The 13149-nt window shown below is 50.2% G+C and overlaps 1 protein-coding gene across 5 annotated transcripts in view; it reads left to right on the top strand.

The window, feature by feature from the left end:
• ADORA1 (adenosine A1 receptor) overlaps positions 1-13149 on the top strand; it is a 39822-nt gene that overhangs the window by 21520 nt on the left and 5153 nt on the right. Inside the window, exon 1 of one of the 5 annotated variants that reach the window (XM_032136561.2) lies at positions 1612-1753. The exons of the other annotated variants lie outside the window; for them this stretch is intronic. The gene's annotated coding sequence lies outside the window, so the exon portion shown is untranslated. Of the gene's footprint in view, positions 1-1611; positions 1754-13149 lie in introns of those variants that run through there. 5 annotated transcript variants of the gene reach the window in all.

Genomic DNA, 13149 nt, shown 5'->3' with positions numbered 1-13149 from the left:
TTTGATTTGATAAGCTTCTTCCTCCCCCACACACATCATGAGTTTCCCCCATCCAGGGTTGTGGCAGATCAGAGTGATTTATAGGACTTTGCAGAAGTGGAAGAAATGACGGAAATTGAGTTTATTGATCAAACCTCAGAGAAGCTGCCTGGCAGGCTCCTGGCCTGGGATACTGCCAGCAGCCAACATGCTGCTCCGTTTTACCCGTGCAAATGACAGGGGCACAGACCAGCTCCCAGAGGAGGAGGAGGACAGGCTGTTCCCCACCTCCACCCAGGCTGGGAATTGAGGAGACGGGCTGGTCTTGCAGTGGGAGGAAGTGTGTCAGACTCCTGCGAGAACCACCTAATTAAGTGGCTTGAGATATCGGGGCTGAGTGGTTGAGGCGGGACCTTCGAGTGGAGACCCTGAGCATTCTGTAGAAGGCCCCTCAGGGGGAGCAGAGCTCTGCTGCCTGCCAGGAGGGATGTTGTTGTTGAGATGAGCAAGAAGGCTCAGAATGGCTTCTTCTTACCAATTTCTCCTACTTTCTTCACATTTAAGGTGATTATTGCAATAGTTGACTTAATCTCTGCCATGTTTGTAACTGTTTTCTAGTCATTATATTTGTTTTCTTTTTTTTTTTGCTTCTCTTTTTCTGCCTCTCTGGTTTTAATCGAGCATTTTATATGATTTCATTTCCTTCCCCAAATATTATTGAGTGCTTACTGTGTGCCAGGTACTGTGGTAGGTGCTAGGAAGATGACTTTGAACCAGACTTGGTCTCCGCCCTTCAGGTACTTGCAGTTATGTGCTCTGGGAGAAAAATAAAGAATTTTTCTGATTGTCCCACATGGGGAAGGGAAGGGAGCCAGCCCCCAGATGGTCTAGGAGACCTCACATTCCCACTTCCTGCTGCATGTTGTTCTGGGGAGGGGGATCTCTGGCTCACCTGCACCCACTGGGTGAGCTTGGGTGCCCCCCACCTCCCACTGCATCTGTGTGTCTGGGCCCCACCTCCACAAAGCCATCCCTGGAGTTGGGGCAGAAGGCCCTGAGCACATGCAGTGGGGCGGGAGGGCTGCAGCTGACGCTAAACTCTTCCATGTTTGGTCCCGATCAGGGAACTGGTCCCGATCAGGGAACACAGACCCGTTCTGTATGAAGGTTGAATTAGGTGGGAGAGCTGGCTGTGAAATAGATATGGAAACCATGTGACTGGCCTTCCAAAGTGAAACAGAAGTAACTTTTTGTTTGTCTATGTCCTTGCAACCTGTTTTGTATCTCTTCAAGGGCCGATTGTGTATTCCAGTAGAATCAGGGGTGTGCTCCTGGTGGAGATAGCAATGGGCCCTGGCCTGGGTGGCTGCTGGCTGGGGAGGACTGGTTCCTGGATTGGGCCTGGCCTATGGCTTCTGTAGGGACTGTGTACACTGTGGGCTTGGTGAGTGCTTATGTGGAGGGACACAGGGCAAAGAGAGCATCAGGAGATACGACGGAGGGTCGGTGGAAAACTGCTGGGTCCTGGGGTCCTTCCTGCTGTTATTTGGGCTCTACACCCCTTTGCCTGGTTGCAAGGTGGGGAGAAAGGCCAGGATCGGGGAGAATATGACTGTACTTCTTCCAGGTCCCAAGAGTGGTGTCTCCTTGAGTTCTGATGCAGCAGGAAGAACTGAAGTTAGACTCTGGGAAGGACTTTCTAATGTGGAAGCACAAGCTATGGAATGCGGAGCTGAGTGTGGGGGTGGACTCTTTCTTTGGAAAGATTTCCGAGGTGGTGAGCTCTTCCTGTCCTCTCTGTCCTCCCCCTACCTGCTGTCTGTTGAATCTTTTCCAGAGCAGGGGGCTAGGTGCTGTGAGCTTTAGGGGGCCCTGACAGCCCAAGCTTAGTGAGAGCAGCTGCCTCCTCAGAGCACGGCATCCCAATCTCCCCGGCTCAAGAGGCACCTCCTCTTGTCACTCCAGGCTGTCAGCAGGCGTCCAACCTGCTTTCCAGATCCCAACCCCAGCTGGTGACTTTGGGCTCATCTTGAGTCTGCACGGGATCTCTCCAGTGGGGGTCGGATTTACAGTCCCTTGGTGGAAACAGGCCTTCAGGCAGATGCCCTGTACCCTGCAAGGGTTCAGGGTTCCAGGCAAGCCAAGAGATGCTCTGAAGGGAGGTGGGAGGAAAGGCGTGGGCTCCCACTGAGTCTACCTCCCATACCTCCAGTATCCTCCCTGGCCACTTCCCCAGTGGAGCTTTAATGGGGTTGTCCAGGGAGCATGACTTCTCCAGGACCCTGTGCAGGGTTTAGTGCTGGGCTGAGCAGGTTCCCAAACGCCCACCCCAGACTCAGACACTTTCGTCAGATAGATCAGGGAACACAGACCCGTTCTGTATGAAGGTTGAATTAGGTGGGAGAGCTGGCTGTGAAATAGATATGGAAACCATGTGACTGGCCTTCCAAAGTGAAACAGAAGTAACTTTTTGTTTGTCTATGTCCTTGCAACCTGTTTTGTATCTCTTCAAGGGCCGATTGTGTATTCCAGTAGAATCAGGGGTGTGCTCCTGGTGGAGATAGCAATGGGCACCTGGTGCTGCTGTTCATTGAGTGCCCAGATAAGTTACTGTGCCAGCTTCATCCTCACAGGGGGCCTGCCAAGCCAGCCTTCTCCTTCCATTGTGCCCAGGACAAAATCAAGGCTCAAGGAATTGTTACTTGATCAAGGCAACAAGCTGTTAACGGTGGAGTCACAGTTTAAACTCGGATCTTACCCCACAGCACACTTCATTCGTTCATTAATTCATTCATTACACTCAATAAATATTTATTTCTCTTTACATTCCATCTTGCCCCCCATCTTCCTCTCCATGGGGCACAGAGCTAGAGCATGGAATCCTTTCAGGAGGGACTCCCTTCCGGGGAGGTGTGGGTGCCCCTCACCACTGCCCCGGGGCTCCTCCTCCCCGCAAGGAGTTTGGTGCTCAGTGCCCCTCCCTCCCTTCTGCTAGCACTGAGCTCAGCTCTCTATAGAAGATGATTTGACACATTCCAGAAGTAGGGAACCGTGACCTGCTAGAGCCCAGAAAAGATCTCATTCAATCCCTCATCATCCAGACAAGGACACAGAGGCCCCAAAAGGGAAAGGGTCTCCCCGAAGGCCAGCTCACTCCTGGCACAGCCTGGACCAGAACTGGGGTCTCCCAATTCCCACCACAGTGCGGTATTCCAAGGGAGGACTGCCCTCCTTTGGGGGTCCAGCATGGGCCCCCTCTGCTCTCCTGAGCCTGCAGAATTCTGTTGTTTCCTGGCTCCCTCCTGCCTGGGCCCTCCCCGGGTGCCAGCTGGGCTGGAGGATTCTCTGCTGCTCTCCTAAGAGGCCACAGTCTGCAAAGACCAGAGAGGCCTATGGGAAGCCGCATAAAGCCATCAGCTCCCTTTCCACCACGGCAGACCTTTCCACTTCACTGGAAAAGGAATTTTGCCCCTTTTAGCACCCTGGCCATCCCAGTGAGGCCTCCCTGCAGCAGCTACTCACAGGTCATTAAGTCTGAATGCAGATGGGATGGTTTTTTCCTGTCCCACGGGATGAGTCAGAAACAGTCACCCATAGCCGGTGGGGCCAACTGGCCTTGGTCCTTTAGCCATCCCAGTCTTCCTTGGAGAGATGGAGAGAATAAAATCTCCGTGCAGAAAGAGCTGAGAATGCCAAGGTCTGGGTCCAGTTTTCCTGTGTTTACCGTCCAGATCAGACACCCTCCTCCTCGAGGACCACGGCCTCACGAGGATGTCGGGGCTGCGCTTGACTTTGGGAGGGGAGGAGGTGGCTGCATTGTGAAATCGCCCAGGGCATTGTCTCAAAGTGCGATACCTTGGCCTCCTGGCTGTGGAAAAACATTGCATAGGATATGCCCTGGACTGGGAGAAAAGAATGAGGATCAGATGCAAATATACTTTGAAAACATGCCTCCTCCAAATCTGAAAGCTCCCACTTTGCACCCTACCCTCTGAAGCCCCCTCTGGATCAGAACCACTGAGCAAATCCAAACTTCTGTTTGTTGGGATGAGAACGCCCACCCAGAGACAGAGAGAAAAGAGCTCTCTGCAGGCACACAGGTCTGCGGGGAGCTTGTGCTGTCAGTCATCCACGAAACCTTTGAGTGGGGGCGCTGGCAGGGAACTCTGCCCTGTGCTTTGCAGCACATGCCGCTCTCATCAGACTGGGGATACCTTTGCTCAGGTGCTGGGCCTCTCCTATGGACTGAGAGTTCCTTCATGGTAGGAGCTATGTTTATTCTGCTCATGTCCAGTGCTCAGAAAGGGGCCCTGAATCCGAAGGACAGACGGTGAGGGAGGTTGCTCAGAATAGAGGGTGTTACTGAGTCACACACAGGAACCTCATTATTTTCCCCACCAGGCTGTGGAGTTATTTGTCCTCAGCAAGTGACCAGGAGTGATTTCCAAGGCCCATTACACTAATGACCTAATCAACTTATCCAGCTCTTTTCTTTCATGACACAGAGTGTCTGCCCTCCTCCCTGTAGCCCTGCAGACTGGCCCTGGGGTGTCAGCCTGAGTCTCCTTTTGGGGATTGGTGGGCACTGATGTTCTAGATGGTGAGTGATGCCACAGAGCCCCTCACAGCAGGATTCAAGGTAGGATTCTTAGGCCCGACATCCTGCCCCCTCCCCAGGGCCCCTGAAGCAGACTCCCCTGGGCAATGTTGCTGTTAAATATTTGACCCCTGGAGTGTGCCCAGCACCTTTGATTATATCTGGTTTCCTGTTCTCCTTGGGGAGGAAGAATTTCTCTGCAGGAAGTAGTTTAATAGTCTGAAAGCCTTACTTGCCTGCTCTTGAGATCCAAGTTTCCAGTTACAAGTGGCTGAGATCCTTGATAAGAGAGGAGGTGGGAAGGAGGGGACCAGAGCTATGAACTGTCACTCCCTCCAAGCCAAGAGCGAGGGAAGGGAAGAGGGAGGATTCAGTCCCTGACTATCTAAACTGCAGGACAGCGGAAAGACGTGGACCTCTGCCACCACCCAGGCCTCCACCTCCCTGCGCCCATGTCCAGCGCTTCCATGAGGAGCAGGTGATGAGAAACAGGGACGGCCAGGCCTGAGGACCCTGCTCTGGTCTCAGCAGTTGACAGGACACTGTGTCATCCTGCCCTCAGGCAAGCCATGCTTAGCATTTTCCAAACCCACATGTGATTTCTCTTGGCTCTGAGTGAAGGCGTTTGTAAGAGTTGGGTGGCTCACTCGTACCTATACCTCTGGCAGGGGGTTCTTAGGGATGACTGTGCTCAGTTCTTCCTGATGCAGCTTTACTCTTGAACCATCTGAGTCTAACCAGGAACATAGAAATCATTTTAGGTGTTTACAGCTGAGGGCCTTATACCAGAAATTGGTGATGAAGCAGCCGAGACACAAACAGGGAGAGTGGAGTAACCCAGAGATGAGTAACATCAGGAAGCTGCCCCGAGGCAGAAGGACAAAGTGAGGAGGCGGTGATCCCAGAGCCCAGGGGCTGCAGTTGGCTGGTAGAAGCTGCACCCGTGGTGGGCTTGTCTGGTGTGTGTTGGAGCCATGGAGGAGTCATAACCACTGCCTAGTGCATGGCTGGGACAGGGAGGTAGACAGCTCGCCACTGCCCCATCCCCATTGCTCCAGCACTGCAGTATTTCCCACGGACCCGGATAGCCCCAGAGCTTGGGAAATACAGCCTGCCGGGGTCAGCCCCATGGTGATACAAAGCAGGGCAGGGCCAGGAGAGAAAGCCAAGGACAGACAGCTTCAGATCCAGCGCAATCCAGTCTCATCCCTGCAGTGGTGGCTGGCTTCTTTGCACCTTTCTCAGTTTGGCTGTTCTGCATTCACCAAAGAGAATTCTGTAGGACCTCTATGCCCACCCTCTTCTTCCTTCTTTATTCTCTGTCAGATGTGTCTTTGCTGATTGGTCCCATGGTGTGTTCACCATCTGATGGCATCTGAGCTCTTCCTATTCTTTTTTATTATTATTATTATTTTGAGATGGAGTCTCGCTCTGTCACTCAGGCTGGAGTGCAGTGGCATGGCTCACTGCAACCTCTGCCTCCCAGGTTCAAGCGATTCTCCTGCCTCAGCCTCCTGAGTAGCTGGGACTATAGGTACCCGCCATCACACCCAGCCAGTTTTTGTATTTTTAGTAGAGATGGGGTTTCACCATGTTGGCCAGGGTGGTCTCGAAGTCCTGACCTCAAGTGATCCACCCGCCTTGGTCTTCCAAAGTGCTGGGATTACAGGCATGAGCCACTGCGCCCAGACGACTCTTCCTATTCTAAAGTGGCTTATCGTTTATGCTCTCTGAGTCAGCCTAACAATCAGTCCCCAACGGCATCCAGAAGGAGTGCCCTCTGAGGGTGTAGACAAGGAGAGGCCACCCCTCTGTGCACAGGTGGGCCTCCAACTAGAAGTGATCTCATCCCTGAAAAGGACAATTCATGAGGCAAAGGACCAATGAGGAGCTTGGGCATTCTCATGGCGACTGCTGGGAATTAGCATGAGATGAAGACTTGCTTTTCTGGGATGCAGACTAAGAGACTCTGGGGTGGTGAGTTCTGGCCAGGGAAGCCTCTGCTAGTCTCACAGTGTGCAGGGCAATGCTGGGACTCCAAGCCACTATGGACATGTTGGGGGCTGGCTGGTGGCCTGGTGGCAGTTTCTCATACATTTCATAAGAGGCCCTTGTCATAGCGGCCTTGTGTCGCAGGACCTAGGTAGGGGGCCAGGAGTTGTCTGATTCAGCAGTGGATCCCTTACAGCTCCCAGCACAGCAGGGAATGGACCAGGGAATGATTTTCCTCATCCAGGGCATTGTAATTGCCTTCAGGGCTAGGGTCATGCCTTTCTAATCTGACTGTCTCTAATTGAGCACCTACCATTTAATCCTTATCTCTTGTTCCCTGAGATGTACTCACATGGCAGGTCCTCAAGCAATCGTTTCTGAATAAGTGGATGTATGGTTTCATTAATCCATTTTTACATGTATTTATTCATTCATTCAACAAATAGTTATTGAGCACTGATATAGGTACTGGGGATGCAGTGGTAAACATGCCAAAGGTTCTGTCCTAATGGGGCTTACATTCTACTGGAGTACTGGAGAGAAACTGATAATAAATGCATAGATAGATAGGTAGATAGATAGATAGATAGATGGGGGAAGAGAGGGTGTGAGAGAGAGGGAGGAGGGAGAGGGTCAGGAAGTGCTATCAGAAAAATTAAATATGGCAAGAGGAGACAGTGATAGAGACTATTTTTCAGGAGAGTCAGGAATCTTCCCTTAGGACCTGCCATCTGAGTGGAGACCTGAATGAATGGAGAATGAGCCTTCCCAAACATTTCAGGAAATGAACAGGAAGTGCAAAGGCCCTGAGGTGGGAGAGTGCCCCAGGTATGTAAACAAAGGAGTGTCCACTAGCATGGTGAGAGTAGAGTGGAGTTCAGGGAGAGTGAAGTGGAGTTCAAGGTAAGGGGATGGACCCTTCAGGGAGAGAAGGGTCAGGGAGACTGGGGGAATGACAGCACCCTCTGCTCAGCGGTCAGGATAAAAACCAGAGTCATCTTGTTGACTCTCTCACCTGGACATCTGTCTTACTTCATTTTCTGCTGCTATAATAGAACAGCACAGACTAGGTAATTCATAATGAACAGAAATTTATTTGGCTCACGGTTCTGGAGGCTGGGAAGTCTAAGATTAGAGGGCCATGTCTGATAAGGACCTTGTTGCTGCCTCGTACCATGTGGAAGGCATCACACAGGCAGGAGCTGAACTCATCCTTCAGAAGGACCCCACTTCTGTGATAACAAACCTAATCCTGCAGTAGTGGCATTAATCAATTCATATGGGCAGAGCCTCATGACCTAATTACCTCTTAAAGGTCCCACCTCTCTACACTGCTGCAATGGGGATTGTTTCCAATATATGAGCTTTGAGGGACACATTCAAACCATGGCATTCTGCCCTGGCCTTCAAAATTCATGTCCTTCTTGCATGCAAAATACATTTATTCCATCCCAGTAGCCCCCAAAGTCTTAACTAGTTCCAGCATCAACTCAAAAGTCCTAAGTCCAGGGTCTCATCTAAATCAGATATGGGTGAGGCTCAAGGCAGGATTCATCCTAAGGCAAATTTCCTTTCAGTTGTGAGCCTATGAAATCAAAACAAGTTACATGCTTCCAAAATACAATGGTGGGACAGGAATAGGATAGGTATCCCCATTCCAAAGGGGAGAAATAGGCAAGAAGAAAGCAGCAACAGGATCCAAGTAAGTCCAAACCCCAACAAGCCAGACAACATTAAATCTTAAGAGTCTAGAATAGCGTTTTACTCCATGTACCACCTCTTGGACATATTGGCTCTACTGGGCTCAGCCCATGAAGCAGCTCTCGTGGATTGGAGTCTCATGCCTGCAGCTCTCCCATACTGGACTTGCATGCTGGTGGTCCTACAGTGCTGGGGTCTGGGCAGTGGCCTTACTTCCATGGCTCCAGGAGGCTTTGCCCTGGTGAGGGATCTCTGTGGTGGCTCTGTCCCTGTGACAAGTTTCTGCCTGGGCTTCCAGGCTGTCCATGATATCCTTTGAAATCTAATTGGAGGCTGGCGTGACCCCACGGCTTCCACACTCTGTGCACCTGCAGAATCAGCACCATGTGGACACTGCCAAGACCTACCTACCACTTGTGCTCTCTGGAGCAGCAGCATGAGCTACATCTGGGCCTGCTTGAGCCATGGCTGGGGCTGCCAAGGGCACTGTGGGGGAGCAGAGGCCTGAGGTGGCCCTGGGCAGCAGAGGCCTGAGGTGGCCCTGGGCAGCAAATACTGAGGTCCCACCTGGTGTCTCTGGAAACCTTGCTCTAAAGGCCCTCACCTGCCTTGAAGATCTCTGAAATGCCTGTGTGGTCATTCTCCCATCATCTTGCTGAATAGAACGTGGCTTCCTTCTATCCATATTATTCTCTTTAGCAAATGGTGTTTTGGCCACATCCTTAGTATTCTCTCTTGAACACACTTTTTAATTCTTTACATGGCCAGACTGAGAGTTTTCCAAATCTTTCCATTCTGCTTCTCTTTCAATGATAAGTTTCATCTCTAAATCATCTCTATCTTCCTTCACTTTGCTATAAATGGCAAAAAGAAACCGTGTAGCACCTTGAATGTTTTGTTGCTTGGATATTTCTTCTGCTAGATATCCCAGTTAGTTGCTCTAAAGTTCTGCCTTCCACAAAGTCCTGGAACACAGACACAATTCCACCAAGTTCTTTACAACTACATAACAAGGATGACCTTTACTCCAGTTTTCAATATCTTGTTTCTCGTTTCCATCTGAGACCTCATCCAAATTTCTTTACTGTCCAAATTTTCTGCTAGCATCCTGATCATGACCATTCAAATCATCCCTTAAAAGATTCAGTTGCTCCCTACAGCTCTTGTCTTCTGAGCTTTCACCAGAATTACCCTTAATGCTCCATTTATGGCAGTCTGGGCATTTTTTAGCCTGTTCCTCCAAACTCTTCTAGCCTACACCTGTTACCCAGTTCTAAAGCTGCTTCCACATTTTCAGGTATTTGTTATAGAAACAACCCCACTTCTGGTACCAATCTTCTGTCTTAGTCCATTTTGTGCTTCTATAACAGAATACCTGAAACTGGGTAATTTATAAAGAAAAGAAGTTTACTCAGCTCACATTTCTGGAAGCTGAGAAGTCCAAGATTGAGGGTCTGCATCTGACCAGGGCCTTTTTTCTGGCTCATCCTATGGCTGAAGGGTGGAAGGACAAAGAGCACACTCTCAAGAGAGAGAAACGAAGGTGGCCAAACTCATCTTTTATAAAGACTCCACTCCTGTGATAATGAACCCACTTCTGCAATAATGGCATTAATCCATTCAAGAGGGCAGAGCTCCCAGGGTCTAATCACCTCTTAAAGGTCCCACCTTTCAACATTGTTGCATTGGGGATTAAGTTTCCAACACATGAGCTTTGGGGGACACATTCAAACCATAGCAACATCCAAACTCAGCAGCAGGTCCTGTTGGCCCTGTTCCTAAATACATCTCAAAGCCATATGCTTCTCCTCAATTCCCATGCCGCCAGCTACAGCATCCCACCCTCATCTGCCTGGATGGCTAAAATAGCCTCCTGCTGGTTTTCTTGCTTTCCATCATTCCCTGCTGCGACACATTCTCCACACAGCAGCCCGAGTTATCTTTTAAAAACAGCAATTCGATTTTATTATTCCTTTGCTTAAAATGACTTCCCCTTGTACTTACGATAAACCCCAGAACACTTGCTGCAGCCCTCTCAGCCCTAGGTCTCTTCTCTGACTGAGCTGGCCTCTCTCGGGCCTTCATCCCTGAGGCTCCTTCACACTAGCCCTCTCTTGCCACTCTGGCCTCAGCACCTCTCCCCGATGGTGCCTTCTGACTAGAAGGCTCTGTCCCTGATCTTTCTGTGGCTGGCTCGTTGGTGGTCCTTTGGCTCTCGGCTCATTGTCTCATCCTCAGAGAGTCTGCCCTGCCCACTCGCTCGCTCCTGGGGTATCCTGCTTATTTTGCTTGGTAGGTCTTTTCACTCTCTAAAATGATCTGGTTTATTTGTTTGCGTATCTCTTGCCTGTTTCTCTGTCTGCAGAATGATACTTTCATGAGTCTGTTCTCTTCTATATTCCTGAACCCTAACACCTAGAACCTGGCACCTGATTGGTGCTCACTGAATACTCCTTTAATAAATGAAAGAGTGAGTCTCAACCGCCTGATTGCCCCCAGCAGGAACAAGACAGCAACTAAATACCTAGGCAGCACATGCATGTGAACAGGTCATTCTGATGGCTCAGAAAGAGGTCAGACTTTGCAGGAGGAGTGAGGCTCCCAGGCAAGGCACAATGGCATCCTCACAACTACTTAGTCCAGGGAGATTTGCCTGGAGCAGGAGAGGTTTGCCTTCTGGGCCCTAGCCATGGCTCCTTTCTTCTGCTCCAAGCTTCCACCCCCCCAATCCTCACGTGTCCTCCATCTCCCAGAGTGGCAGAGCTGGATCCAATATGGGCTCTGCACTTGGACATACTGGAGTCTTAGAAATTCTTTTCCTGCTTTTTCCTGGCAGAGTGGCCTTGGACATGTTTTCTAATCTCTCCAAGTCTCAGTTACTGCAATTAGGAATTGATAATAATGACACAGGTTGAGTATCCCTTATCCAAAATGTGTGGGACCAGAAGAGTTTCCAGTTTTGGATTTTTTTCAGATTTTGGAATATTTGCATTATACTTGCTGGTTGAGCATCCCTAATCTGGAAATCTGAAATGCTCAAATGAACATTTTCTTTGAGCGTCTTGCTGGCATTCAAGTAGTGTTGAATTTTGGAGCATTTGGGCTTTTGGATTTTCACATTAGGGATGCTCAACCTGTAGTATCTAAGTGATAGGGTTGCGCTGAAGTATCAATAAAACCATGTTTATAAAGTCAGTGCCCAGGGCTGGGCGCAGTGGCGCACGCCTGTAATCCCAGCACTTTGGAAGGCCAAAGCAGGAGGATCACTTGAGCCCTGGAGTTTGAGATCAGCCTGGTCAACATAGTGAGACCACCATCTCTACAAAAACACTTAAAAATAGCTGGGCATGGTGGCACACACTTGTCCCAGCTACTCAAGAGGCTGAGATGGAAGGATCTCTTGAGCCCAGGAGTTCGAGGTTACAGTTAACTGTGATTGCGCCACTGCACTCCAGCCTAGGAGACAGAGTGAGAGCCTACCTCTTAAATAAATAAATAGTCAGTGCCCAGCACATAGAAATAAATGTTAGCGCTTACCCCCATTTTTATTGTTGTTATTATTGATCAGGTAACTATTATTTTCGAGCTCCTTCCTCACTTAGCCTCCAGAATCTCCCACCCCTCCTATGGCAGCCCTGTCAGGGTGTCCTGGGAAGAACCAATGGCTTTCTCTGCCCTGCCCTATTTGGACGCAGGATTTGTAGACGTCATTCCCTCATTTCCACCTCTAAACCACATTGACACTTGTGCAGCAGCTATGATATGAAATCCTTTTCTGTTCAGCCACCAGCTCTTGCCAACACTGAGAGGCTCAATGGGAACCCTCTGCCATTTCTCTCCTCAAGTGATCCCTTTCCCTCTCAGGGTTTCTGTAGCCCATTGCTCCGGGGACTCAGTCTTTTCATGTTATCATCATCAGTGAGAAGTTCCAACTAATAAACTAATTCATACTATGGAGTTCATGTTATTTCAGCTTTTAAAAATAACACACAGGTGGGCATGGTGGCTCATACCTGTAATTCCAGAACTTCAGGAGGTCGAGGTGGGAGAATTGCTTGAGCGCAGGTGCTCAAGACCAGCCTGGGCAACATGGGGGGGGCCCTGTCTCAATAAACTAAATAAATAAATAGCACACAGAGAAGGCAACTCTTAACCCAAAGGAACGTCTCATTCCTTGTGGGATTTTATGCACTTTGAAGGAGATTCTGGAGGTGGGGCTCTCTCTGGTTCCCTTAGGGCTATTTTTTCTTTTCTTTGAGACAGATTTTCGCTCTTGTTGCCCAGGCTGGAGTGCAATGGCGCGATCTTGGCTCACCACAACCTCCGCCTCCTGGGTTCAAGCGATTCTCCTACCTCAGCCTCCCAAGTACCTGGGATTACAAGCATGTGCCACCACACCTGACTAATTTTGTATTTTTTTTTAGTAGAGATGGGGTTTCACCATGTTGACCAGGCTGGTGTTGAACTCCCAACCTCAGGTGATCCACCTGCATCAGCCTGCCAAAGTGCTGGGATTACAGGTGTGAGCCACCGTGCCTGGCTCCCTCAGGGCTATCTTTAAGGTACTGTCTGCCCTGCTGGCCTGTGGACAGGGCCCCACTTGGTGTTTTCCTGTCTCTGTTCTGTTGCTCTCCCATTCGTGCCTGCCTGAGCTGCACACTCCTGAGAGCAGCGTCTCCCTGCTTAGCTCCCAGCACAGCCCTCGGGGATGCTGTGGACTTGGGAGGGGCATTCCCAAGAGTCAGAGGCACCTTCCAGACACCCCCACCCCATGCGTGCCCCAGGACTTGCAGCCTCTGCTTCCTTTCCCACGTGTAAGGAGAGGTGAGCTTCTCCCCTGGCCCTGGGAGGCAGCCCTTCCTGTGAGAGCCTGCCCCACC

The sequence above is a fragment of the Hylobates moloch genome, unplaced genomic scaffold (assembly GCF_009828535.3).
Source record: "Hylobates moloch isolate HMO894 unplaced genomic scaffold, HMol_V3 SCAFFOLD_18, whole genome shotgun sequence".
NCBI classification, from domain to species: domain Eukaryota; kingdom Metazoa; phylum Chordata; class Mammalia; order Primates; family Hylobatidae; genus Hylobates; species Hylobates moloch.
Note: the sequence above shows the minus strand (reverse complement) of the source record. Positions and strands in the feature narration are given on the sequence as shown.